Source organism: Sorex fumeus, unplaced genomic scaffold (assembly GCF_029834395.1).
Source record: "Sorex fumeus unplaced genomic scaffold, SorFum_2.1 ptg000319l, whole genome shotgun sequence".
In the NCBI taxonomy this organism is placed as follows: domain Eukaryota; kingdom Metazoa; phylum Chordata; class Mammalia; order Eulipotyphla; family Soricidae; genus Sorex; species Sorex fumeus.
The window spans coordinates 292,812-319,220 of NW_026606376.1; the positions used below are offsets into that span (position 1 = coordinate 292,812).

A 26,409-nucleotide genomic window follows, 5' to 3' on the forward strand; every position below is an offset into this window, starting at 1 on the left:
ATGTTCGAAAGAGAAGGGGACACGCAATGTCTAGTCACCGACTATGCATGCAGATATGTGCCTGTAGGACTCTCGTCATGGTTCAGGGCCATACCAATTGGCTTTCGAAGTGGAAAAAGTGTCTAGAGACCAAGAGCTCTGCTGCCTTAGGGCACCCACACCCTGCCCATGGCCTGAGACAGGTAGGGTCATTAGACACTCCCCTGCATGCATGTCTTTGCTCACGGGTCTCAGGGCTCCTCCTTTCAGCTAGGAGATCACAGTAGGCTTTAACTCAGAATGCCCTGAACCCTAGAGAGATGGGGCATGGATTGGTCAGAAGGAAAAGGTGACAAGAAAACCTCGTGTGTCTATATAAAAGGTAAAGGCCCTCCCGTTGTTCATCGATTTGCTCGAGCAGGCCCAGTAACGTCTCCATTGGAGACGTTGTTGTTACTGTGTCTGGCATACTGAATACGTCACGGGGAGCTTGCCAGGCTCTGCCGTGCTGGTGAGATACTCTCGGTAGCTTGCCGGTCTTTCCGAGAGGGATGGAGAAATAGTGGCCATGTGGGCCACTTCTAAGGCAAATGCCCTACCGCACAGAGTAAATTAGAGGGAAGGCATAAACAGAATCTGTACTTCTGAAAAGCCACAGATCTGTGGTTATACAAGAGCTAAGATCTAGCTTTTGGTTTAAGAGTGTAATATGGGTCCCAAGAAAATACAAGAGACAGTATAGCCTCGATCATGCACACAGCCTAGAGGAGTTTGATGGCATCACATTTTGTACTTTTGTTTTTGTCTGTTTTGGGATCCTCATTTGGGATGCTCACAGGCTTACTCCTGACTCTCTACTCAGGAATCACCTCTGCTGGTGCTCAGGGACCACACAGGATGCCAGGAATAGAACCCATGTCCACTGCTTCCAAGACAATCACCCTACCCACTCTACTGGCACACTAGACCCAGCAGCACATGGTATATCATCAGCACACTTGAAGTGATACCTGACTGCAGTAAATGCAAAAATGAACAAAAATGGCCAAAGCCCACAATTGTTTTTAAAAGTAAACAAAAAAGGATCCAGACAGACAGCATAGCATGTGGGGCACTGGGCTTGCTCACAACCAATAAAGGTTTGACTCTGACATTCCATAGGGTCCCTCAAGCCGTCAGCTGTGATCCCTCACAGTCCACAGGCAATCTCTGAGACTTGATAAACCAAGAACCATTGAAAGTGATCCCGTGGACTAAAACAGAGCAGTGCCGGATGGTGTGAGACCCGAAGAAATAAATCAACTCTGGTGGGAGAGACATTACAGCAAAAGGACACTGACTCTGCACACACATCCGGGTTTGATCCCCAGTAGCACACATGGTCCCAGAATATAGCATGAATAACTGAATACACAGCCAGGGATAATCTGAGTATTTGCAAGGGTTATTTCCAAAGCCAAATCTATGTAAAACAAAGAATTTGAACTTGAGGCCAGATGCAGCAGTCGGAGGAATAAAGCATCCCAATCACTGCTCCTATGAGCACTGCAGAGTAACAACTGTGAACGGAGCCACTGGAACCCAAATGGGTGACCCTACTTTCAGCCTAAAACACTATACGTACACCCCCTGCACCCCATATCCCCCGTTCTAGGGAGAAAGGGTCAATCAATGTCCAGACATCTACATATGCACATATACGCCTGCAGGACTCTCATCACAGTTCAGGGCCATTCCAAGTGGCTCTCGAAGCGGCAAAAGTGTCTTGAGCCCAACAGCTGTGCCCGACCCAGAGATCCATTTCTCTGGCTCTCCTAGACCAGCACATGCCCAGAACTGCAAACAGAGCAGCGAGTAAAAGCAGAATGTGTTCCAGAGCAGCGACTCTCTCCTGAGCGTGAAGGACAAAATAAGGAGTAATAAGCATGTCCTTGGACTTGAGTCACTGTAGCTGCCAGGGAGCAAATGACTCCAGCAGACCCCAGGGGGCCCGTGATACACACCAGGTAGGAATCCAGAGAACAGAGTCAAGAGGAAGTCCTATGCATCTCCCCTGTGAGACAAAAGTAACTCTAAAAAGAAATAAAGGAGCAGGATTGTGTAACAGGACAGCAGGTTGCAGACAGCGAGTAGGGCTGGTGATCCTCGCCAACCCATAGGGTTCCCTAAGCACTGCCAGTTACAATGCCGGAGTGCAGAGCCGAGAGTATAATCCCCAGAATCACAGAAAACAAAATACCCAGATACAAACCCAGGACTCCCAGCAACCCACGTGGTCCCTGAGATCTGTCAGGAGTGATCCTTGAGCACTGAGGTACAAGTACTCTTTGAGCTGGGTGTGATCCAAAAGCCAAATACAACAAAACTGACACAAACATCACCTCCAACAGCAGCGACTGGCACTCCCACCAGGAGGCACATCACAGGATCCTTCCTGAAATAACTCAGACATATTTGTCCCAGGAAGCCTGAGCACTCCTGTCACTGCAGCACCTCATATTGTTACTCCCCTCCTACCTGGGGTTGGTGTGACAGATGGCATGTCACCATCTTCTGCCGCCTCTGTTTCTTCCGAGGACCAGAAACCTGGAGAAGTCAGAGCTGAGAACATTGGAGAGCAGCACAACTCCCCATCTCTGACCAGCCACACCCTTGGGCACTGGCTCATGGAACCACCTTGGGAACAATGCCAGATGCTTCTGTTTCCCCAGGAGAAGAAAATGAGTGCTGACGTTCCCAACAGAAGGTCTGGGCTTGGCTATGAGAGAGAAAACTCAGCGCTGCCTTGGCCTGGGGTCTCCCCCATGGGTCCCATAGAAGGTGCTCACAGGCCCAGCCAGGAGCTGACTCCAAGGCCAGCTCACACGCATCAGCGCCACCTGCAGGCCGGCAGGAGGACTGCCCCCCGCAACCATAGCGCAGAATGTGGCTCTATAACTGGGGCCGACCCTCTCCTCTATAAAGAAAACCAAACTTTGAACACACATACACACACACACATGCACAGAACCTTTTCTCAGTGTGCTTACCTTGATAGACAGGGGTCTAGACAGAGCTCTGCAACTTGATATGAAAGCAGAAATTGCTGTACGGACAGACTGTAAACTGCTACGATGCTTGTCTTGCTGACACCAATCACTTCTCTACATTCCGGTCGCCGCCACAGCACTCCAGGAATAATACCTAAATCTAGAGCCAGATTAAACACTCGGGGTATCTCCAGGGATTTAGAGCCCCCATTCTCCACACCAAAAACTATCCGCAAAAGAAAACTAACATGAACAAACTCCAGCAGGATGCAGTCCTCAAGCACTGGCAGGTGTGGCCCCAAATCCCATCTCACCTGCTCCCCTAGTAGTGAATAGACCCCGGGAGAGTAGCTCAAAGGGTTGAGCACGTGCTTTAAGGTGGGGGACATGGACTCTCAGAGACACATAGACAGAGGGGCAGAGTCCCTGACCATCTCCAAGTTTGTAGCAAAAAGAAGCCAGAAAATAAAAGACAGACTTCCTCCTGCTCTAGGACTGCACCAGCCTCCAGAGTGAGGCATGTACGACTTAGTGTACCTGGTCCCTGGAAACCCCCTTTCCGAATGAAGTTCATTCCAACAGCAGGGCACACACCTGGTCTGGGAGAGAGGGTCAGTGGGTAGAGCGAGGCTGAAAACTTGACAGGTGAACCAAAAAATCTTTTTCTGTGGAAAACAATTACATAGGATTAGCAGAGATAGTACAGTCGATAGGGTGTGTTTCTTTCCAGCAGCTAAGCCAGATTCAATTCTCCACAGCAGTTAGGGCCCCCCTGAGCACTGCCAATCACGATACTGAGCTCAGATCCTCGACTAAGTCCTGAGCTCTGAATGCTTTGAACCAAAATCTACAATTCAAAAATAACAAATCAAAATTTTTCTGTGCAAAGAGGCTGCAGACATAGTACAGCTGCAGAGGTGCTCGTCTTACTGGAGAAAAACGATATTTCTCTACTGCCATCCCATATGGTTCCTTGAGCACCACTTGGAGCAACCCGAGTATAGTCAGGTCTGCCCCCCAAAAACCTACTAAAAGTTAATTAAAACAAACCGATAAAGGCAAGGGAGCCATGGTGATCATTTATCCTTCGTGAGAGCGCTCAGGGCATGCACTGAAAGAGCAGAGGTGACTTCCTGCTAACACTGCACACTCCATTGCAGGACCCCTGTGGCCCCAAACAGCCCTTAGGCACCACCTCCTCTGTCACCAGGCTCTGCATTCTCTCAAAGCTTCCTATGGGACCCCCAGAACCGACTGGAGTTGGGGGGATGTGAAAGTCAAAAGCTCTACCGCATACTATTGGACCCAAGCGAGTGAGGAATCGCCCCCCAACCCCACCCCACCGGGCAGGAGGCACGTACATGGAGGGGACACTTGCCTTGTATGCTGCTGACCAGGATCGAGCCAGCATCCCCGTGGGTCCCCCAGCACCGCCAGGAGAGATCCCTGAGGGCAGAGCCAGGAGTCAGCCCTGAACGAAAATTGTTTCGAAAACAAGAACGAAACAAACGCCTCCCACGGCTTACCTGGGGGAGGAGGCTGCGTGGGAGGCCAGGGACCCCTGCAAGACTAGCCCCCAGGCGTCTTCCTCAACCACTTTTCTTCAGCGCCTCCCGGACCGCCCCTTCACAGCTGCCCAGGGAGACGCCTCCAGCCCAGCCCCCTGTTCCATAAAATGCAGAATAAACGGGACAAACCTCTGGGCGGGGGCTGGGCGTCCAGGGGAGGGGCCACCGCCCGCTCGGCACAGAGCGACCCCCGCTCACAAGGCGGAGACCGCGGAGGCTCAGGGTGCCCAGAGCGAGCCTGCGGAGGAGGAGGCTCTGAGGAGCGGCTCTCTCAGGCAGCTGAGGAGGAACTGGGCGGGACCCCCTAGTCCGCCTGGTCGCCCCTTCCCGCCCCTCCCCGACTGCTCACGCTCCGACGACTCCGGTGCCTGGCGGGAGATCCTGCCGCCCCAAAGACCCCAGGGAAAGGCGGGGCTCCGTGACGTCACCGACACTTCCGGTCAGAGTCTTAAAGGGCCAGGCTCCAAATACTCCTGACTCGTCCTTTCTTTTTTTTTTATGTTAAATGTTCAGTTTATATTGACCATTTGATGCATTAAAGGAAAAATCTGAATAGAAAAGCATGGAATAGTTAATATATTAATCATTAATTTAGCACTCTGAAAATTCTTTCACTATCAAACCTGTTACCAAGAAACCATTATATCTTCCGACAGATCATTTGAGCTTCTCTGTAAATGAGAGCATGGGTTTAAATTTCATAAATGCATTGTACAAAAGAGTTATATATCAACTTAATACTGTAAAATAAAGATAAAGGATATCAAGCTAACAATTTGTTTATTTTATTTTTTAATCACTGAGTTGCCTAAACATAGCTTTCATTGAAAAATATCATTACTGCTCTTCTCAGTTCGTAAAATTAAGAATTTATGTAGTGTCTCATAACAAGTCTCAAAATGGAGACGTTACTGGGCCCACTGGAGCAAATTGATGAACAATGGCAGGACAGTGTTACAGTGTTACAATAGTATCTCATAGACACAGGCACACACATTAATGGCATTATGTCATTGTCCAAGATACAGAATAATTTAGCATGCTTCAAACCAAAGCAAGTTACCCACACTGCTGAAGTGTTTGCTATGTTTTATGGAAAAGCCTCTCCATTGACCAGAAAGAGTAGAATTCTTTTTGCTGTCATTGAATGGAATATGTCACTCGTAATAACCAGGAGACAGAAGGCAAAGGAAAGGAAAGGGAGAGGAAAAGAGGCTGGGGGTGGGGAGAGAGAGAGAGAGAGATAGAGAGAGAGAGAGAGAGAGACTGAAGGAGAAGTCAGAAAAAGGGAAAGGGAAAGAAAGATTGATTCCTAATGAATGTATAAGTGTGCTCTGTAATTTATTTTTTCCTCCAGAAATATTTTCCCTTTGAGAAACATACTTCCAGTTGAATGTTACTGATAGTACCTTTATAAACATGATTTTACTAATAAGACTTCTGTGTTTTATTTCGCCTATTTTCTTCATTTGATAAACTCCCTTTCATCCCCAAAGAATCATCTTTTTATTGACGCCTACCTTTTCTAGTCTTTTCGGTCACATGAGGGCTCCTTTTCTTTATTGTTGAGGCTCTTTGCATCTCTCTCATCTCTTTGCATCTCCCCCACTTAAATAAATGGTACTAAGACAATATCAACATCTATATCAATCTATGTATACGTATATATATATATATATATATGTATATATACACATATAATCAGTTCCAGATAGAGGAAGAAATTAAAAATGAAACATATAAACATACAATTTTTTTAAAAAATGAGAAGCATTAACATTTTACATATACATAGTCATCACTTCATAAAATGAATTGGGAGTGGCTCTTTTTTTATATTCAATGAATAATTCATGTAAGATTGGAATCATCTGTTTTTGAACATTTGGTAAAACTCACCTGAAAATCCTCTAGAGCCTATTATTATTTTTTGTATGAAAAATGTATGGGCACTAATTCAACTTTATATAGGATCATTTGGATATCCTCTTTCTCTTTTAAAAAATTACAATAAATGCATTCTCTAAAAATTTTCATGTTTTACGTAAATTTTCAAAAATATTTACATTTGTGCATTATATCCCTTAGTAGATTTTAATCTCTGTTGACCATTGACCATTTCAATATGTCTCATTTATATTCTTGTTTTATTTGTACCTTTGGGGGAACCGGTGGAGCTTTCTTTTTTCAAATTTTTTTTTAGTAGTTGGAAGAAATAGCTAAGAGGACGAAGAACCTCCGGCTCCGGGCACATCTCTTTGATTCCACTGTTCTTCCTGCATTAACATATGCCTCAGAGACCTGGGCCCTACGCAAACAAGATGAGAACGCCATTCAGGTCTCCCAAAGAATAATAGAAAGAATAGAAAGAGCTATGCTTGGAATATCACGTTCCACTCAAATGAGAGAACGAATCCGGAGTTCTGACATCCGTCGACGATCAAGGATCAGGGACGCTGTCTCATTTGCCAAGGTGTCGAAAATCAGATGGGCTGGTCACGTAATGAGATTTAAAGACGACCGTTGGACTAGAGCTGTTACTGATTGGATTCCACGGGATGTCAAGAGACCGCGTGGCCGCCCACCTACCAGATGGTCAGACTTCTTCCTGAAGATCATGAACGATCGGTTTGAGGCCCTTCATGTTCCCAGAGCGAACAGATGCCATTGGGCTACACTAGCACGCAACAGGGACAAATGGAGACGTTACTGGCGCCCGCTCGAGCAAATCGACGACTAACGGGAAGTTAAGTGATTAAGTGATTTTTTAGTAGTCGGAAATGTATTACTCATGTTAAACAATTTTTTTATTTGGTTTATCCCAATTATTTATTTGTTTTCTATATCATTAATTTATGCTTTTGCATTTATTATCACCTTTTGAAAAATTTTACTTTAGTTTATTTTACTTCTTTTCCTGATTACTTTCTTTAATTACATAAATTACTTGCTGAATTTTCAGACATTAGAAAAACAAATGTATGTACTCAAAATTATAGATTTCCCTCAAGCAGCTTATAAACTTTATCTTACCAATGTTGAAATTCAGTATTTTAAAAACTAACTTTCAGAGTCAGAGAGGTGTTTTAGGAAGTTAGGCCTTGCATGTGTTTCTAGTTTTCCCCCGGCATCAGATAGGCCCAATAACCTTCTTCCCAAATCCTAGCACACTAGAAGTGATTTCTGAGCATAAAGCCAGGAATAAGATCTGAGCATAGCTGGGTGTGGCCCAAACCACAATTCCTGGTAAAAGTGAATAAATAGAAACTAAGTACTCTCAAATTTCCATTTTAGTTTCTTTTACTCATGAGTAAATAGAAATTTATTTTTTACTTTCAGGAATTTGTGTTATCTCTATAACAATTATGTTCTATGTTTAATCAGGCTATATGATACCAGCTTTTATTTTAATTTGTTGGTACTAATATTAGTTCTGGCCAGTCATTGTAAGTATTCTCTGTGAGCTTGAGAGAATGTGCATTCTACACTGTTGGCGGACAGTGTATTGTATGTACAACTGAACTTATTTTACGAATCAAGGATATGTCTCAGTGATAAAGCATGTGTAAGGACTCAGATTTGATTCCTGGCGCTTCTAAAAATAAAATAAATAAACGAACAAGTTTATTGCTTTTTAAAATATTTTGTATCACAACTCGTTTCGTTTGGGGGGTGAGTGTGGGCTTTCCAGTAGCAACCAGAAAAACTGCTAGACAAATTCTAAAAGAGCTGTAACACTTTTAACTAATTTCTTGATTTACCTATTAGTGATGATAGAATTGCCCACAAAGACGATGGTGTTAAGTTCTTCACATAAAAAAAGTGTCTGTCTGTGGCAGAGGCAGACTTGGGGTGGGGTTGGAAAGAGGAAAATTGAGGACATTGGTGTTGAGAAGTGTACACGGGTCAAAGGACAGGTGTTTGAGCATTGTAATACTGAAACTCAATCATGGACAACTTTGTTTTTCTCACGGTGATTTAATAAAAGAATTTTAAATACTTGAAATATTTTGAAACTACTTTATTAGGTGCATTTAAGTTGGAATTGTTAAATCTTTCTGGTAAGTCTGAATTTTAAATAATATATAGCAATCATACTAATTTCATTTTGTATTTATTATCTTCACAGGGCAAAGCCTGGCAAGCCACCAGTGAGGTATTCAATATGCAAAAAACAGTAACAACAAGTCTCACAATGGAGCTGTTACTGGTGACTGCTCGAACTATTTGTTGAACAGCGGAGGACAGTGCTACAGAGCTATTTATTATCTTAAATTCTGTTTTGTGTTGTATTAATAAACTTTCATTGACGTTCTTGTGGGCTGGAGCGATACCACAGTGTGTAGGGCGTTTGCCTTGCACACAGCCAACATGGACCCGAGTTGGATTCCTCCGCCCCTCTCAGAGAGCCCGGCAAACTACCGAGAGTATCTCTCCCACATGGTAAAGCCTGGTAAGCTACCCGTGACGTATTCAATATGCCAAACACAGTGACAAGTCTCACAGTGTTACTGGGCCCTCTTGAGCAAATCGATGAACAACGGGAGGACAGTGACAGTGACAGTGACCGTTCTTGTGGATATTACTATATATCTTTAGATTTATTGCTAACATTTCCCCCTTATTGTTTTATGTGTTTTTGTACTTAAAAAACACATGCAGCTTAAATTTGTATGTTTTTATCTGCTCTGACAATTTCACATTAAATTCAAGACATATCTATCATGATTCCTCATATATTTGAATTTATTTTGCCACCCAATTTTGCTATTTGTTTTTTCTTACTCTAATTTCTTTGTTTGGTTTTGGGGCCACACCTAGCAATGTTCAGGGGTTACTCCTGGCTTTTCACTTAGGAAGTACTCCTGGTGATACTTGGGGGACCACACGGGATGCCTGGGATTGAACTCTGGTTGGCTGTGTGCAAGGCAAGCACCTTACCCACTGTACTATCTCTCAGGTCCTCTCTAATTTTAAAATAAATTCTGGCATCTTCCCCACTCCTATTCTTTTAGACAGAGATTTTCCTCCCTCATATACATTTTTTCTCCATTGATTTAGAGACTATAAGACATTTTTAAACTTTTAGTCATTACCTAAAAGTTTCCTAGAGCTTAAATACCTTACGAATTATAATTCGGATCAGTAGTTTGGTATTTGTCCCAAATAAATATAAAATTTAGGATTTTTTAATTTTCAGTCAATTCCATCCCCCATCAATACACTAATGTTGACTCAAATATTGTTTATCATTGATTTTTGCTTCTTTAATCTCTTAGAAATTATTATAGCTTTTTATATGTATTGTTAACCTATTAAATGTTCGCACAATCTCTTCTTTTTTAAAAATTTTATTAAAACACCATGAATTACAAGGTTGTTTTTTTCTTTTTGGGTCATGCCTGGCGATGCTCTCAGGTTACTCCTAGCTCTGCACTCAGGAATCACTCCTGGCCGTGTTCAGGGGACCATATGGGATACTAGGAATTGAACCTCAGTTGGAGAGTGCAAGGCAAATGCCCTACCCACTGTGCTATCGCTCCAGCCCCTACAAAGTTATTCTTAGTTGAGTCTTAGACATACAATTTTGCAGCATGCATCCAACCACCAGTGTCAATCTCTCTCCACATATCCTCTTTGCTATCCAGACTTTCTTTTTTTTTTTTTTTTTGGTAGAGAAAGTTCAATTTTTGTTTCCGTTTCTGGTCTTGGATTTCTAGCAGGACATCTGCTTGGTTGCTAGCAGGACATTGGGGGCTCACCACGTACCAGATAGATTGAGAGGGAGGGGCTGAACACATAGCCTATGGAGGCAAAATGTTTACATTTTCACTAAGGGAATAAAATTCACAAGGATTTCCATGTAAACACCCACCAGTACAGTACTCCAACCCTGACCCCCAACCAAGACCACCAAAAAATAACGCTCAGAAATTACTGCGCGTTAATATTCAGATATCATGTTTTGTGTTTATTTATTTTTGGGGGGACATATTCTGTAATGTTCTAGACTTTTGCCTGACTGCTCAGGGGAACAGGGCTCGGGGAACCCTCTGGGGTTCTAACCATGGATCCTGGGGCAGCTACTCCCAGTTCGACTAATTTTTTTTATTTTATATTTTTTATTTTTTATGTTAAGTATTTTTATTTTTTAAATTTATTTATTTATTTATTTTGAATACCCATCTCTCCACCAGTGACCGGTTCCCACCACCGTGGATCCCAGTATGCCTCCCACCCCCCACCCCCCACCCCAGACTGATATTTTTTAATTGCACAAAACTTCCAATTGCTGGAGTAGCTCCAACTGTTCATGTATTCTGTTACAACAGTTGAGCATGAAACTAAGTCAATCAAAAGCCCAGAATGGGCCTTGGGGTAACCCAGAATGATGCTCAGGAATTGAGGAATGGAAAGCATTCTATGTGTAGTCAATATTCCTGTCTATGTGTTTGTATATCTTCATATCCAGTGGTGTTCTCAAGCTACTCTTAGCTCTGTGCTCATCAACTCTTCAAACAGTGCTCAAGTCGACAATGCACTGAATTCAACTGGGATCTAAAATAGATCAGCCACATGAATTGAAAGTCCCTTCTTCGCTCTGTAGCTGAGTGGTCATTGATTAGTTTAGTAGTGGATGAATTATGCAGCAAAAATTAAATTCTTTCAAAATTTGAACCAGTGCTCAAGAAGAATTATAGAGTGGGTGTGCAGGAGAAAGTCACTTTTTCAGTTGTGTTGACCTATTGTTCAGCTATGAGTTTTAGTTTATTAGAGGAAAATATGAATAAAATGTATAGTAAAATGGAGGGCTGGAGCAATAGCACAGTGGGTAGGGCATTTGCCTTGCACGCAGCCCACCCGGGTGTGATTCCTCCATCCCTCTCAGAGAGACTAGCAAGCTACCAAGAGTATCCCACCCACATGGCAGAGCCTGGCAAGCTCCCTGGGGCGCATTCGATATGCCAAACACAGCAACAACAAGTCTCACAATGGAGACGTTACTGGTGCCTGCTGGAGCAAATCAATGAACAGTGGGACAATGGGACGACAGTGCTAAAGTAGTACAGTGTTTAATAGTAAAACACAAAACTTAGTTATTTTAGAAGTTTACTTTTTAGTTTGAAGAGTTGATATCTGTATTTATAGACTTAATTTCTTGCAATCCCTCACAAGGGCACCTGCCAATCATGGAGTGAAATAGGAACAATGGCTTAGGGTGCACAAGAATGGTGTGGTTTATGATCAATACTTGATTGCTTTGTATAATCAGTTTTATTATTTTCTATGTCAAGGCTTGCTTCACTTTATGTCGACGTAAATTTACTGGGTGTTGAAAGATAGCCCCATGACATGTGGGCCCTAGCAAAGCAAGTCCCAGCCCATATCCCCCCTGCAGCTGCGGCAGGTTGACAACACCAGGTACCCCCATCTCCTCCTTGCCCCTGGAATTCGCCAGGTAAGGCCACAAGGCTGGAAAAGGCCTAATGAGGCATCTCCTTGCCATGGAATCCGCCTAATAAGGCCACAAGTTCAGAGAAGGCCTAATGAGGTATTTTCTTGCCCTGGAATTCACCTAATAGGGCCATAAAACCCGAAAAGGCGTAATTGACTGCCCGGTGGGATGGCCTGGTGACAGGTACAGAAGAGAGTGGCTGGTGCTGATGGCTTGTTGCAAAATGACTGGCTGCCTGCGTGCAGTATCTAATGTGATAATTCAAATGTATTGGGTGGTTTGTGCGTGGGCATTTCTGAAATGCGCGGGAAGATGGCCTATAAAAAGCCCCCTTTGAAGAGGCTCGGGGCTCTCTGTCACTGATGGTTTGCGGTCATGCTGTGAGCCCAAGCATGCTCAAATAAACCTCTTGCTTTTGCATGGACTTGGTCTCTCAGAGTTCTCCTTGACAGGTGAGGCTGTCATGATCTCGGACCCTAACAGGTGTCAGGATATGGGACATATGAGTTAACTAATTTTGTGGGTGCTTATGAAAATGACACGTGTGTAGGATGTGTTTTTTCCTCGCCTGTGCTTGTGGTGGGAGGCTGATGCTCTTGCCTAGCAGGACTGCCCTCCAGATGCTGTGAATACACTCCTCCAAAATTTATTTGTTGACGTCTCCTTGTCTCCTTGGTTCATGACCTCAAAAACTTTGAGGCTCATGTGATATTTGATGTGGACTGAAGCACAACAGTACCTGTGGACAGCTGCAGAGATTTTTTGGCAAGTAAAACAGATTATATTTGGAGGGGCTTTTGAAGGTGTTGAGGGGAAGTGAGTGAGGAAGAGAAGAAAATCAGAGAGAGGGAGTAACGCGTTCAAGAAAGAACACAGGCCTCTCCGCCCTTGGGGAGAACCCCTACACACATCCCAGTATTAGACATGGAAGTATGAAAGTACACATCTCAAGAGGGCGACACATGTGCTGGGGCACTCCACGTGCTTGTGCCCCTGGGCATAAGGAGCACATAAGACCGGGCAGCATATAAGTCGCTACAGAGATTTTTTTCAAAGAACCACTTTGTATATGCTTTGTTCAAACCTTTACTCAGTTGCCCAGGGTGTCTGAAGAACTGATGTCCCCAAATCTCTCAGATTTGGGTATTAGGAGTCCTTTGTTCCTCCCAGGAAGTCACTAACGATCTTCTCTCTGGGCCTTTAAATCACTGTTCGGGACTTTGTGGAAGAATGGACGCAGTGCTAGTGACCCGAGCAGGCCTGCACACGACATGCCGAGATGGACCACAAGGGTCATGTGAAAGATCTCAGAACAAGCACATCATTTTCAGGATCAGTGAGTTTTTTATTGTTTTTGTTTTCTTCTTTGTATCAATTTGGGAAGGGGCACACGAAGAAGTGCTCTGCGATGATTCGTAGTGGGGCGCCAGGAACCACATGGGTGATGGGGATGGAACCCAGATTTCCACTTCATACAAAGCAAGTGCCCTTCCACTGCACTATCACTAGGGCCCACAAACCAGTTCTCTGACACCATTAAGACTTGTGCTAACTTTCTAGAGAAGGCACACTCACAGTATTCCACTATTATGAAAAATACTAGAATTTTTTAAGTTTTCATTTGACTCATTTCAGTGTCTAGGGAGATTAAGTTCCTGCATTCCCAGCATCAGGCTCTGGACTTCCTCCTAAGTTGTCGAGAGACCATAGATGTGGTGGTTGGGATGGAGCCTGGACCTCCACCGTTGAAGTCATATGCTTGCTCCACTGAGCTATCCCAACAGCCTAAAAATATGTCTATTCTATTATGAATCTTGCCAGCTACCTCATATTGATGACCTCATTCTCAATGAAACTGCAGCAATGCCAAATCCTGAAGCTGTGGTTTGAGTTCTGAAATTGATCACAGCAAGCCAGATAATAATTAATCCTATAGACCCTGGATGAATAGGCCAGCAGGCGGATCTCTGTGGTTCTCTCAGTAAAAACAGGCCCACAGAAAAGAGAAGATCCTCTGGGAGGAACACCGTGAGGAGCCTGACAGCCCTCATAGTAATTTGTGGGCTTTTGTATTTGTCTAGAACCAGTGATATCTGGGGGAGCATGGAGTGCTGGGGATCAAACCATGATCAGTCATGGGTAAGAACAACACCATCCCCTCTGTACTGTTGCTCCACCAAAACCAGCTTTGTCAATGGCTCAATAATTCACGTTTAAGGATTAAGGCTGAAGAAAATCTCTTAGTGAGTCAGAGTGAGAACAGCAGGTAGGCACACAGGGTGACAGGGAGAGATCGCTGAGCACCACCCAAAGGAACCCCTGATGACCATCAGGAAAAAACCCTCTGCAACACCAGGCCCCACAACAAAATAAAAGTACTTTTTCCAGTTTGCTCAAAAACCAAGCTAATGATCCGAGGCAAAGACAAGTGTAGGGACAGAGATTGGGGGGGGGGAGGTGGTTCTGCTGCTCCTGAAAAGGGCACCCCGACGTTGCGGGCTGTGCAGCCAGGCTGGTAAGTGACAGAGGGAGATGGGACATGGAGGGTTCCGAGTCTCATGGGCACATGACAGATGAAGAAGAATGGAGCAAAGTGAAGAAACAAAGCAAGTTTTCAAGATGCACAGTTTCGGAGAAGGAAGGTCAGCGTAAGCCCGACACACTCACCTGGATCCAGGAGCCCAAGGCAGCCGGGGTCGGCAGCACAATTCACACAAGTTCAGGGCACCACACACTGCGCAGTATCCATGCCAGGGAGGGACCGGAGACACTCACCTGTGTTGGGATCGGAGATCACCCCTGAGGATTCAGACAAAGAGTCCGGCGGGAATGCAAACCACACATCGAGATTTTATTATCCAGCTAGCTGGGCCCTCCCGTTGGTCGTCGATTTGCTCGAGCGGGCCCAGTAACGTCTCCATTGGAGACTTTGTTGTTACTGTGTCTGGCATATCGAATACTCTCGGTAGCTTGCCGGGCTCTCCGAGAGGGGCGGAGGAATCGAACTCGGGGCTGAAGCATCCTAACACATAGGTCAGAGCTCAACCCTGAGTGCTTATAGTCAAGGGTTTATATAGCCATCCTGGGCTCTCAGGCCCCAGAAGCAAGCTCAAAGAAAAGAAAAAAAAACTTCCAAAAGTAGATATAACTTCAAGCATTCCAAATACAAACATGGGAGAAAAAAAAAAATCAATGTCATACTTCAAGAAAACATATTGTCAGTCAGATCCAGGATACATGAGACTTGTATATCAAGAAAATATTCCCATAATAAAAAAAATAAATCTTGGGGCTGGAGCGATGGCACAGTGGGTAGGGCGTTTACTTTGCACTCAGCCAACATGGCCGACACAGGTTCGATTCCCAGCATCCCATATGGTCTTCCAAGCACCGCCAGGAGCAATTACTGAGTGTATGAGCCAGGAGTAACCTCTGAGCATCGCCAGGTGTGACCCAAAATGTAAAAAGACTATCAATGTCATACTTCAAGAAAACATATTTTCAGTCAGATCCAGAATACATGAGACTTAAATATCAAGGAAATATTCTCATACATCAAGACAGCAAGAATTCCTATAGGTCAAGGCATGTTATCAGTCAGACATAGGACACAAGATACAGGTGTGTTGACTCCTAACTCTCCAGTCCTGTGTCTGTGTAAACATCAGGGGCTATTTCACGCCAATTTGCTCCGTTAAGTCATATCCTCAGGGCCAGAGTTGCTTCCCACCAAATTGTACTTTCATCCAATTAACTCGTTTATGTCATATACCCTTCATGGCCGATCGACCAGGGTGAGAAATGTTTGGCTAGGTGCTCTTTACAACCAGGGTGACAAATGAGAAATGGTGGGCAAGCTGCTTCTCACAATTCATTGTACCTACGAGGACTGTCCTCCCATTGTTCATTGATTTGCTCAAGCAGGCCGAGTAATGTCTCAATCGTGAGACTTGTTACTGTGTTTGGCATATCAAATACATCACGGGTAGCTTGCCAGGCATTGCCGTGTGGGCGAGATACACTCGGCAGCTTGTGGGGCTCTCTGAGAGGGGCTGAGGAATCAAACTTAGATCGGCCTTGTGGGTCTCATGCAAGCCAAATGGCCCCCTCTGTGTTATGGCTCCAGTCCCTCTTTGATACATTTTACGGGTTCAAGCCACATGCAAGGCACTGGACTAATACCCATTGGATTATCGTTTTTTACTTTTCTCTTTATTGTGAGGATTTTCCTTTACTGAATCACCATGAGCTATTTACAAAGCTTTCATGGCTAAGTTTCAGTCATTCAATGATTGAACATCCAGCCCTCCACCAGTGTATTTTTCCACCACCGAAGTCCCCAGTATCCCTCTCGCACCCCCACCCAACCCCACATGCTGCCTGTATGGAAGGCACTTTCTTTTTCATTCTTTCTCTACTTTGGGGCATTATGGTTTTCAATACAAATACGAAGAGGTTATCATGTTTGGTTCTTTGTCTACTTTCAGCACACATCTCCCAACTCTTGGGCAGTGCTCAGTGCTCAGTGCTCAGGGATACCATCCCTAGCAATCCCTCCAACCATCATTGATCTAGTCACTGGACTCTTTCTTAAGCTCCTTATTTCTCACTTTTCTAGAAATAAATAACAGTTTGAATTCAAACAAGTTAAAGGCTTTGTTTACCAAATCAGTTGGGGGTGTGCAAAGCAGGAAAAAGTCAGTTCATTTGTACTTGAGAATTGTAACATAAAGAATGACTAGGAGTGTTCATTATTAAGAGATTAAAGTGTTAGATCTGCAGTATTTACAATAGGGTTCCCCAACCACCACTTGGAATAATTCTTGAGTGAGTAGACCAGAATAACCCCTCAGCCTCAAAGGGGTGGGATCCAGAAATGGAAAAAAATGGCCAAAGGGCAAGCTGTGAGGATCTCAGAGATGATGGAGGCATTGTTCATCCCAAAGGCTGCCGGAGATTGAATGAATCATTCAAGGTAAATTGAAATTCCGATTTTAGGGACTGGAGGGCATTTGCCTTGCACAGGATGACTGGGATACGATCCCAGCTTCCCCTCCCAAGTCCACCCGGAGTGATCCTGCCTTCAGAGCCACTGGGCATTTCTGGCTGTACCCTTACCCTCAACTCCCCAAAAAACAAGTCTGTTTTGTGAATTGAACAGAAAGGTCGATGTCAGGGTGAGCAGGTTTATGAATGACAGATGTGTCAATTCAATCTCTGTGATCAAGGCTTTCTATGCCTGTAGATGATTTTCTGAGCTCACCTCCAGTATCACATGGTTCCTTGCTACCACCGGCAGTAATCAGCTACCTGGGCAGCACTGGGTGCTTAGTATTTCCATCTTTGGAGTGGGTGCCAAAGCCAGCAGTACTCAGGGCTTATTCCTGCCTTTGCACTCCGGAATCAATCCTGCTGGGGCCAGGCTCAGAGGGCATACACGGCAGTGCTTTGGGGACCATATGGGGTTCTGGGTCTCCAACCCATGTCAGCTGTGTCAAAGCAAATGCCTTACTTATGCTACCATCTCTCTGGCCCCCACCATTTTTTTAGCTTTTTGGGTCGCATCCAGCGATGCTCAGGAGTTATTTCTGCCTCTGCATTCAGGAATCACTCCTGGCGATGCGTGGGAGATCATGGGATGCTGAGGTTCGAACCCAGGATTGACTGGGTGCAAAGCAAGTGCTTATCTGCTGTACTATCTCTACTACCCTGATTTAAAAGACTTTTCTCAAAGTAATTGTGTCATCTTTTTCCAATGTCCAGAAAAAAATCCCATGCTTACTAAATACAATGTTATTTCTGTGGTTTTGGAGAGTGGCTGGGCCACATCCAGCGGTGCTCAGGAATTGCTACAGAAGGTGCTCAGAGCACTGTATGTAGTTATGGGGATATGAACCAGTGCCCACCATATGCCAGGCAATATCCATACTAGCTCTTCATTTAAAAATGTGATTGCAAAGAAGCTGTGTAACAGTACTCCCGGGGCTGAATTATCTGCCCTTCTCCCCTTCAACACTTCCTATGTTGAAGTCCTAACATCCAGGACCTCCTAATGGTTTGGAAGGAATTTATGTAGGCAGGCAGACAGATAGGGAAGGTTCTCTACCAAGGTAATGCCAGTAAATTTCCCGGGAATAGCTGTAAGTTTGTGAAGGCCAACCCTGCAGAAAACGGAAACTAAGGCCTGATCAGACCCTCACTTATGGCCAGAGAAGCTCCTGCAGAAATAAAAGGCCAGGGAAAAAATTTCAAAGAAGACCATCACCTCTCCCAACGTCCCTAGGCAACCTCCTTACCAACAACGGACTTTTACCTAGCTTAAAACCCCACATGAGTGCAGGCTGGAGAAACCCTATAAAGGCCACCTTGAACAAAGGAATGGCGCGCAAATGCTGCCTGAGCCCATGTGCTGCTTGTACCCACATGGGTGAGCACATGTGTCGCCCACATATCCCCTCTAGAGATGTGGACATTCATGCTTTCCTGTCTGATACTGGGGTGTCTGTAGTGCTCTCTCTGCCCTTGGAGAAGCCCAGGATGCCTCCTGATTGTGTTACTCTCCACTCTCCAACTTTCTCTCCCTCCTTCCCTTCAAAACCTCCAATTAAAATCTGTTCAACTTCACTGCTTGTCTTCATTAAACAATGAATACGACTCCTGAAATTCTTTTTTGAGAGTCGAGACAAGACCCCAGTAATCTGTAGGTGAAAACGGATGTTGGAGCTATAGGTAATAGGCTGGATATTTATTTTATTTATTTATTTATTTAAAGATTTTATTATTGAAACCCTGTGAGATAGACCCTTACAAAGATGTCCACGTTAAGATTTTCAGTCATACAGTGTTCCAACGCCCATCCCTCCACCAGTGTACATTTCCCAGCACCAGTGTGCCAGGTTACCTCCCGTCATCCCCCACCCAGCCTGCCTCTACAGAAGACACTTTTCTTCCCTCTCCCTCCCTTCTTTCCTCCCCACAGTCAGCAGATTTCTTGAAGTTTTGAGGAGACACATCCACTGGTGCTCAGGGCATCAGAACCCTCGCCTGTGTGTCCTGCACACTGACCACACACCCAGTCCATCTTTTTACTTCTCTGTCCAACAGTGCTCACTGACCACATTGAGGCATTTCTGTTCTGAAATGTAAGTAGTTCACTTGGATTTTATGGGGGTTTTGATGTCCCTTCGGAACATCTGAGTACATGTCCCCATATCTGGCCTAACCACAAGGTCATAACAGGGTGCAGGTGGGAGTTACATTATCTATTCTGAGCCAGCTTTTGCAACTCTAGCTTTTACAGCTTTTAGTGTTTTCTGGTTAACTCTTTCCTACCACTTAACTCTTTCATGACTATTAGCCTGGGTGGCCCTTACAGATCCTCTCAGAATGGGAGAAGCATGCTGAAAATAGACTATAGACCAAATATGATTGCTACTCAATGCCTCTTTTGCAAACCACAACACCCAAAAGGAGAGAGAGAAAACAAAATGGAATGCCCTGCCACAGAGGCAGGGTGGGATGGGGGGGATAGGGGGTGGGAGGGATACTGGGACCCGTAGTGGTGCAAAATGGGCACTGGTGGAGGGATGGGTACTTGATCATTGTATAACTGAAACCCAAGCACAAAAATTTTGTATGTCTACAACTGTACCTCATGGTGTTAAACTAATAAAAATTTTAAAAAAAGAAAATTCAGGATTAGCTGGTAACAGGTGTAAAGGTATAAAGTGGTGGGAGTTGAGGATGAAGAGGAGATGGGAGGATTAAAGTCACAGGAATTGGGCCGGAGTGATAGTGCAGTGAGTTGGCGATTGGCCTTGCGTGTGGCTGTCCTGGATTGGAACCCCAGCATCCCAGATGGTCTCCCAAGCATTTCTGAATGCAGAGGCTGGAGTTACCCCTGAGTATCTTTGCGCGCGGTCTAAAAGCAAATCAAAAATATTGAAAAAATAATAAAATCACAAGAATTCCTGAAACATGGACTGGGCTCAAATCAGCTTTGCCCAAAAGGTGAGAGAGAGAGAGAGAGAGAGAGACAGAGACAGAGAAACAGAAATCGACAGAAACAGAGAAGAAAAGTGCCTGCCATAGATGGGGGTGGGCAATGGGAAACTAGGGAACCGGTGGTCGAAAATGTACACTGGGGAAAGAAAGATGGCGGCTGCACGGGAGCCTTGTGGACAGCAGTTTTGAGCCGGGGGTGGGAGCGGCAGGGACCTCATGGGAAGGGGGGCGTAATGGGCCGTCCTTCACGCCTGACCGAGGTCGCCAGCTGCCCCCCACGAGCGGCTCTCCGGCACGGCCACGACTCCAGAGCACAGAAACCAATCTCTTAACTATCTAACTTTTAATAGAAATTCTTCCAGGGTTAATAAGTAAAATAGCAGAAATCAATAGCAGCCGCGCGACATCATTTTATTCTTAAACCAAGTTGTAGAAAGCAAATCATTTCACAACGCTGATTCAGGATGTCTGATTGGGGGAGGGGTCGTAAACTCTATACAATAACTGTGCATCTTCTATCAAAGCAATGTATCTAGTCAAAGTAGATAGAGTATTAACTAGAACTCATCTGCCTCACAGGAATTGGGAGGGGTGGGAGGTGGGGTTCTATTGGGGTTCGCGGTTAAAAATAAGTATTGGTAAAGGGAAATGTGTTTGATATTTACATGACTGAGACCTAAACCCGAAAGCTCTGTAACTTTTCCCACAGTGATTCAATAAAGAAAGAAATTATAAAAAAAAAGAAAATGTACACTGGTGAAGGGGCAGGTGTTGGGACATTTTATGACCGAAATCCAATCATAAACAACTTTGTCACTGTATTTCACTGGGATTCAATTAAAACAAATTTTTAAAAATAATAACCATAAAAGGGGTTGGTCCAATTTTTTAACCCTTTCTTGTTCTCTGGTTGCACTCAGAGGCTACTTCCAGCCCTGTGCTCTAGGAGAGTCACTCCTGACAGTTAGTGGGGGACCAGGCATTGCAGGGATCCAACCTGGGTCTCTGGCATGCAGAGCACTCACTCGGCTCTTATCTAATTTCTTAACATGCAAACTGGTGGGCCTGCTCAGAGGGAAGCACGGGAGCATGTGGGTGCTGGAGGACTCTTCCGGCTGCTGGAATATCTCCAGGATTGGGGTGGTGGAGCCCCGCAGCCGCTTCCCATAGAGAGTAAACAATCTCTCAGAAACAAAGAGTGGCAAATGCACGTTCACATTTGCATGGAGGAATCTAGGAAAGAGACCCAACGTGATGAACACTAGCAGAAGCACAGAACAAGGGAGAACAAAGGACAGGAGACTACCCCAGTCTGTGTTGTCCCACTTCTACAGAGGAGGAACTTTCTGGTGAGGTCTGTACCTTAGGGAGTCCCGTTACCTCCACAGTGGACGCGTTCCTGATTCTGTAGGATTTTGACAAATGAATGAACCACTTCCACACAAAATTCTAAGGCTTAAGAAGTGAGTTTACTGTACATTCAAGTCAGTCAAGGAAAACAAAACTGTACATCGCCCACCCCAAAGTCCAAGCATCTCCTCCTGCCCATTTATGACGTCACTCGTCCTGTCCCACGATGGCGAGTCCTGAGTACGATGGCCTGGTCCTGTCCCTCGCCGTCTGCTCACCTCCAGTGTACGATGGTCTGGTCCTGTCCCTCGCCGTCTCCTCGCCTCCAGTGCATGATGACCTTGTCTTGTCTCTGCACCGTTCACTCTCCTGGGTCTGGAACCTGTGCTGGCCTGGAAGCTGTCACCTATTTCCTCCCTGTTGGACCCTGCTGCTTATCTTATTGGGCTTGTCTGGGACTGTCCCCGACAAGCTCCTGAGCTTTCCTCATCTTTATTAACAGTCGCGTGCACATGGGCATGGAACTTTGCTACCCTGTTCTCTCTGTGGCCAGGGGTGAGGAGCAAATAGAGTGTTGCCCAGCTCGAGAGATCGGGGGTGTTCCTGTTATTTGCTGCTTTGCCCCCTCCCCTCCCAGCTCTCCATGACCTGTTGTGACAGGAAGCAAGACTGAGAACAACCCATTAAAGCAATCAGTTGTCCTGGTCTCTTCAAACTTCTCCCACGGCAGCATTCCTTCCACACACACACACACACGCACACACACACACTCCCCACCCCTGTCAGCTGGTACCCACAATTCCCTTCAGGATCAAGAGCAAAGTTCTATCTTCTGTATGGACTTCCTGCTGAAAAAGGGGGCTGCTGAGTTTTCCTGGGGCCCCTGCGTTCTCTGACTAGGGCAGGACTAAGAAGTTGACCCTCAGAAGCTGAGCAAGTTTATCTGGCAGCCAATCAGATGCTCTCTGGAGTTGCAGAACTCAGGGCGACAGGCATGAAGAGGAAATCTGAGGTCACGGTCACGGTCACGATCCTCCCGTTGTTCATCGATTTGCTCGAGCGGGCCCAGTAACGTCTCCATCATGAGACTCGTTACTGTGTTTGACATATCGAATACGTCATGGGTAGCTTGTCAGGCTCTGCCGTGCGGGTGAGATACTCTCGGTAGCTTGCCGGGCTCTCCGAGAGGGGCGGAGGAATCGAACTCTGGTCGGCCATTGTTAGCCATTTGTAAGGCAAATGCCCTACCGCTGTGCTATCGCTCCATAATTTATGACTGGCAGGAGCACACTGGGAAACCGGAAACTAGTGTGTGGGGGAACGTAGCCAAGTTCCAGGGGTCTGGAGCAAGTGTTTCTGGACCTCTAATGAGCCAGGAGCCGGGGTGTCCTGGGGTTTTTTCGAGAGCACAGGTTTCTCAACTCTGACATGCACCCCCAACCTTAGTTCCTGGGGCCACAGTGACAGTACAGTGGATAAGGCAGTTGCCTGGCACACAGCCAACCTGAGTTGGATTCCACTCGAGCACTAAGAGACTAAGGGAAGCACTGGACATTTAAAACTTACATCTTATTAGAGAAGAACCCAAAAAGCCAATGCTTTTTGTTCAGGCACAGATCTGACACTTCGTGCTTTTCTTAAGAGAAAAAAAAAAACCGTTAGCACTGGATCAGAAAAGTAAGCACTCTATCTCCTAGGGCAGAGACCCATATTAAAGTTTCCTGTGTATAGATGTAGGCAACATTCAGGATTAAAGTTTCCTGTGTATAGACGTAGGCAATATTCAGGGTTTTCTTTGAAAAAGCAAAGCCATAAGTTACTATCTTATGTATTCCTCAGTTAACGGAAAGGTAAGAATCTAAGACATTCATGAAAACAGCAAAACCCACATCAACCACTTTTTCTGTTAGAACCGAGACCCAAAGGACCACCTTTGCACTCATGCAGGAATACTGTCACTCCTTTTGAAAAGGTTAGAAACAAAGTAGCCAGTGTTCTTGTCAGAGAGATAAAACAGAAGTAACCATCTTTAAAACCTCATCTCCCATTCCTTCAACTTCTTGTTCGTGAGGTCTAGAGCTCCTCACATGTTTCAAATATTTTCTAGATACATCCCCTCAGGCCCACAGCTTGGTTGTCAATACTCCCTTCCTTGAACAAGGCCCCTTTTCACATCCTGAATCCAGTGCAGTTCTTCCCCACTCCAAGGATTTCATGAAGCCACAGAGAGATGCTAAGGCACTTGCCTGGAACATTGCTGACCCGGGTTCCATCCCCAGCACCCATAGAGGACCCTGAGCCAGCCAGGAGTGATCCCTAAGTGCAGACCCAAGTCAGCCTTGAGCATCACTGGCTGTATAGTGCAGAAACCAAACCTTGAAAAACCACAGAACTAAACAGAAAAAATCGTGATCCTTGTCCCAGTGAACTTTCCCCCATGATCCTGCAGTGGTCACTGAAGTGGGTTATTTCCCATGAGGACATTCATTCTGAGTTGTGGGTAAGAAAGATCCGATGACTCATTTTCCCATCTGTCTAGAGAGCTCAACTTTGTGTTGTTACATCGTTCAAGGTTTGACACTGGGCCTTCTGATGTGGGAACGAGATCTGAGATGGGGCTGAGGCTGGGATCAGGGCACCTGACTGAAGAGGAGAAGGTCACACCCGGCGATGCTCAGGGGTTACTCCTGGCTCATACAATCAGGAATTGGTCCTGGCAGTGCTCGGGGGGCCATATGGGATGCTGGGAATCGAACCTGTGTTGGCCATGTTTGCTGCATGCAAAGCAAACGCCCTACACACTGAGCTATCTCTCCAGCCCCGAGATTGATTTTTTTTATTATGGGAATAATTTCTTGATATACAAGTCTCATGTATCCTGGATCTGACGGACAATATATTTTCTTGAAGTATGACGTTGATTATTTTTTTTCTCCCATGTTTGCATTTTGAATGCTTGAAGTTATATCTACTTTTGGAAGTTTTTTTTTCTTTTCTCTGAGCTTGCTTCTGGGGCCTGAGAGCCCAGGATGGCTATATAAACCCTTGACTATAAGCACTCAGTGTTGAGCTCTGACCTATGTGTTATGATGCTTTAGCCCCAGCTAGGTGGATAATAAAATCTCGATCTGTGGTTTGCATTTCCGCTGGACTCATTGTCTCTCTGAATCTTCAGGGGTGATCCCGGATCCCAACAAAGGTGAGTGTCTGCAGTCCCTCACTGGCAGGGATACTGCGCAGTGTGTGGTGCCCTGAACTTGTGTGAATTGTGCTGCCGACACCGTCTGCCTTGGGCTCCTGGATCCAGTTCAGTGTGTCAGGCTCACGCTGACTGTCATTGTCCTAAACTGTCCATCGTGAAAACTTGCTTTGTTTCTTCATTTTGCTCCATTCTTCTTCATCTGTCATGTGTCCATGAGACTCAGAACCCTCCATGTTCCATCTCCCTCTGTCGCTGGCTGCACAGCCGGCAACGTCAGGGTGCCCTTTTCAGGAGCAGCAGAACCACCTCCCACCCCACCATCTCTGTCCTACACTTGTCTTTGCCTCGGATCATTAGCTTGGTTTTTGAGCAAACTGAAAAAAAGTACTTTTATTTTGTTGTGGGGCCTGGTGTTGCTGAGGTTTTTTCTTGACGGTCATCAGGGGTTCCTTTGTGCGGTGCTCAGTGATCACTCCCTGTCACCCTGTGTACCTACCTGCTGTTCTCACCCTGACTCACTAAGAGATTTACTTCAGCCTTCATACTTAAACATGAATGAGTGAGCCATTGTCAAAGCTGGTTTGGGTGGACCAACAGTACAGCGGCGATGGTGTTGATCTTACCCATGACCGACCATGGTTTGATCCCCAGCACTCCATGCTCCCCCAGATATCACTGGTTCTAGACAAATACAAAGGCCCAAAAATTACTTTGAGGACTCTCAGGTTCCTCATGGTGTTCCTTCAAGAGGATCTTCCCCTTTCTGTGGGCCTGTTTTTACTGTGAGAACCACAGAGATCCACCTGCTGGCCTATTCATCCAGGGTCTATAGGATTAATTCTTATCTGGCTTGCTGTGTTCAATTTCAGAACTCAAACCACAGCTTCAGGAGTTGTCATTGCTGCAATTTCATTTGAGAATGAAGTCATGAAATATGTGTTAGCTGGCAAGATTCAGAATAGAAAAGGCATATTTTTAGGCTCAGTGTAGCAAGCATATGACTTCAACGGTGGAGATCCAGGCTCCATCCCAATCACCACATCTATGTCTCTCGACAACTCAGGAGGAAATCCAGAGCCTGATGCTGGAAGTGGAGGAAATTAGTCTCCCTGGGCACTGAAATGAGTCCATTTGAAACTTAAAAAAATTCTAGTATTGTTGATACTAGTGGAATACTGTGAGTTTGCCCTCTCTAGAATGATAGTACAAGCCTTCATGGTGTCAAAGTACTGGTTTTTGGGCCCTAGTGATAGTGCAGTGGAAAGTACATTTGTTTTGTATGAAGTGTTCACCTGAACTCCATCCCCATCACCCATATGGTCCCTGGTGCCCCACTACGACTCATCGCAGAACACTTCTTCGTGTGCCCCTTCCCAAATTGATACACACAAGAAAACAAAAAGAAGAAAAAACTCACTGATCCTGAAAATAATGTGCTTGTTCTGAAACGTTTCACATTGTCCTTGTGGTCCATCTCGGCATGTCGTGTCCGGGCCTGCTCAGGACACATGCACTGCATCCTTTCTTCCACAGAGTCCCGGACAGTGATTTACAGGCACAGAGAGAAGATTGTTAGCAACTTCCTGAGAGGAACAAAGGATTCCTGATACTCAAATCTGAGAGATTTGGGGACATCGGTTTTGCAGACACCCTGGGCAACTGAGTAAAGGTTTGAACAAAGAATATGCAAAGTGGTTCTTTGAAAAAAATCTCTGCAGCGATGTATATGCAGCCTGATCCCACTTGCTCCTTATCCCCAGGGGGCCAAGCACATGGAGTGCCCCAGCACATGTGTCGCCCTCTTGAGATGTGTACTTTCAT

The 26,409-nt window shown here is 45.3% G+C and overlaps 1 non-coding gene across 1 annotated transcript; it reads right to left on the reverse strand.

Moving 5' to 3' along the window:
• Window positions 1–8,254: 8,254 nt before the first annotated feature.
• Window positions 8,255–8,316, reverse strand: LOC130018915 (U7 small nuclear RNA). The gene has a single exon (XR_008791659.1). It is a non-coding gene; the product is annotated as a U7 small nuclear RNA (small nuclear RNA).
• Window positions 8,317–26,409: the final 18,093 nt, after the last annotated feature.